Genomic DNA, 3,332 nt, shown 5'->3' on the forward strand with positions numbered 1-3,332 from the left:
GAGATAGGGTCGCCCTATGTATACCAGTTCCGTCTTATATGTGTACTTGTAACTTCATGTAAAGTCTTGTAAATAATTGTAAATAGAAAGTTTTTCTTTTCTCTCGTCATCTGTGTCTACTTCGATCAAGCAGAAGCATCCAGCGAACCAGTCGCCGCTATCGCTAGCGGCAGTATACATCCTCTACTTGCGTAAACCGGCTCTGGCGGTGCGTCTCGGACGCCCAAGTAGAAGAGTGGTAAAGAAGAACCTGAACTTTACTGGAGGTATACAGCTGACCGACGATACCCTGGCGGGACAAGAAGCTCTCGTCCAGCAAGTACGTCGAGCAGCCATGGCCAGTGGAGTCCTGGAATGAGGACACAACCCACTCGTCCTCAAGATCAACGACCTCGATGGTCTAAATAAATTTTTTTTCTCTCTCTCTGTCATTCCTCTAAAGACAAATGATTTGCTGGACAGGTGAGGTTGAGTCTGCTCACAGCTCTATAAATTTCCAAGATTTCCAAGTTCATCAGGATCTATCTATCTATCTATCTATCTATCTATCTATCTATCTATCTATCTATCTATCTATCTATCTATCTATCTATCTATCTATCTATCTAATCTATAAAACAACATTAATTTATGTCTGAGGCACGCAACCAAATGTGCAAATCATTATGAACTAAATGTTTTTTGAGCTGGCGACTTCGCTACCCAGACGAGAAATTTTTATTGCGATGAACGCATGTTCTAGAAGTGTTACGCGACCACAATACGCTGAGGAGGACATATAATATGTGCGATGAGGACGAAACACGTGTTTTGCTGGCGTCACTCTCTACGGTATGTCGTTCGTCACACCTTCGTGCTCGTAAATTCCATTTTCTGAACGCATAGTTCTCGTCTCCTTACTTCCGTAATAAGACAACCTACATTGATGCGCACGTTTCTTGTGTTTTTTTTCCTTCTTACGTGACTTATTTTTGTTAACAGCATGGCCATGGTGCAGCGTTTGCGACGAGCCGTTGCGGAACCAGCCATCGCTCTTTCGAATCGAAGAACCGCCACACACTTTTGCAAAAAAAAAAAAAAAAAACGTTTTGGTTACGTGTACGATTCCCTGCTAAATGGTTCACTCATCTTCCACCGTTTATTGTTGCTGATACATGACAAGAAGACCGACATATTGTGTCTTTTTTTTCTGTACAAAAGTTTGCATATATAACACGTCATGACGGCCTGTATTTCTCAATAAGGTTGCGTAAATGCTGCAGCTATATCACATTTATTGCCAGTACCTTTTCAGAGTGGACAGTTATATACTGTTCATATCTGGTTAAGGCTTTCGTTAGAGCAAGACATATAACTATATGGCGTCTGAGATTCCGAGGCCTTTACATAATCTGCACGTACCTAGAAGATTAAGTGAGCTTGCGATGAAAGTCAAATTCAAAGTGGTTCTGGCAATGAGTAGATTAGCGCACAAAGCCATTAACCGCTTACAACTAATTTTCTTCTGCGTTTATTCCTTAAACTTAAACTTGTTCGATTGGTGTTCGAAGATGGCTGATATGACGTAAGATCACGCCTCTGGATTGTCTTGCCTGAACGGTAGCGCATGTAAAGCGTGGAGATTCATTCGTTTTGATTAAGGAATGGTGCTGGTCTCAATGTATAAGGCTTTTGTTGCCGAGTGACGTTAGGCAAACGCCGCCGCACTGAAATGTTCCATAAATAATCCTCTCTCAGGGAGTCAATTCACCTGCGTGGCTCGACAAATCGGCCTTATGCACACACTTATTAGTAACGAACAATCACCTAGCCAAAGTTGCATCATCGCTGCTTCCGCTTCCATCCGAATCCTTGCAATTATACAATGTGTGTCGGTGCGGAAGTGCTTATACAAAGGCTCAATCTATACAGGCCTGGGCTAATGAATCGAGGACAGCGAGCGCAGCTGCCGAGTGAATTCTACGCGCTATGCGGGCATTGAGAACGTAATAGAGTTGCCGCCCATAGAGACTGAAATTACTGCTCCATTCGAAGAAACGCAATCAAGCTATTCAAGCTTGATTGCGCGTGAGCGCTATTCAACAGACTCCGCAGCATTGACGCGAGGCTTCCGTGTACGTATATACCTGCCTTCAGACGGGAAACTATATACCTGTAGACGACTTAGTACCCGGGACAATCATCGCGTAATCCTAACGGCCAGGCTGACCGGACACGGAATCGAAGGAGTGTCGCGATGACAAGCTTGGCAGCTCTCGCCCTTGACGTTTACGGCTATTTCAAGCGCTGTAGTTTCCATGCGCCTATACGTGTCCTAAGCGTGACATCTTTCGCCTTAAGGTACTTCGGACTTGCAAGCTTCGCGCCGTGTTCGTGAGACGAGAATGACGACAAACGTGCAGTTTCGCAGCGAAGCTGTATATGGCTAGTTTCCAGCGGATCGATGTCCTTAGACCGAAAACCGCGGGCCGATTCCGAAGATAGTAGAATACCGAGCCGACCCGCGGCGGAGGTGAAGCAGACTTCAAGCACTCGGTCAACTTGCAAAAAATAAGTTTAATATCTTCAGTCCAAATACAACCCGTATCAGATATTAAGCTGACAGGAACAGATACTACACTTTGACCCGCGTCGGCCATTTCTACGTTCGCACCATATACACGTGTACGCCATCCCGCGTATTCGGATTACTGCCTACCCATCTGAGTGTCTTCTGTCTCCTGACGCCATGCTCTACATAGGCTCCTTTCCTCAGTTCTGCTCTGACTGTGAAATGGGTAGGCCGCGTGTTGTACGGTCTCAAGAAGAACAGCGTGCCTATATACCAAGAACGACGGCGTGAACAGAAAAGGGAACGGGCGCGGTGGCGACCGAAGGAGACCACCGTCGATGAGCGGGCCGCGGACGCCGTACTGCCCGCCAGGACCGCCAGGCGGAAAGAAATGCGAACCCTCCATGTGGCCCCGATCCCGCAAATTTGGAACGTTTCACCGGAGCAACGGTCAATCAACACCATAAAAAGCTTCGCTGATCATCCACCGTCACAGAGTGGAATGACACTGAATTTTTTAATCATCCAACCCATGACATTCATTGCTTTGAAATCGACAATCGAACGACGTCTCGTCTTATACAGGGAAGTAAATTCATACTAATGAAGAGAACTTGAAACAGAACGTCGACCAAAGTGGCGTGATCAAGAGGGTGGACGCGCTTTGGCTTCCGCACGAAGTGAACAAGGCTTCCGCGTGGAAACCTTAAACACCTTCGTTACACTTTGTCCGCGCACTGAACGCCCACATTCGTTATTTTCATATTTGCCTTCCGAGAAA

The 3,332-nt window shown here is 46.0% G+C and overlaps 1 pseudogene; it reads right to left on the reverse strand.

Moving 5' to 3' along the window:
* Positions 1–2,458: 2,458 nt before the first annotated feature.
* Positions 2,459–2,639, reverse strand: LOC119443298 (U2 spliceosomal RNA; annotated as a pseudogene).
* Positions 2,640–3,332: the final 693 nt, after the last annotated feature.

This window comes from Dermacentor silvarum, chromosome 2 (genome assembly GCF_013339745.2).
Source record: "Dermacentor silvarum isolate Dsil-2018 chromosome 2, BIME_Dsil_1.4, whole genome shotgun sequence".
Classification (NCBI taxonomy): domain Eukaryota; kingdom Metazoa; phylum Arthropoda; class Arachnida; order Ixodida; family Ixodidae; genus Dermacentor; species Dermacentor silvarum.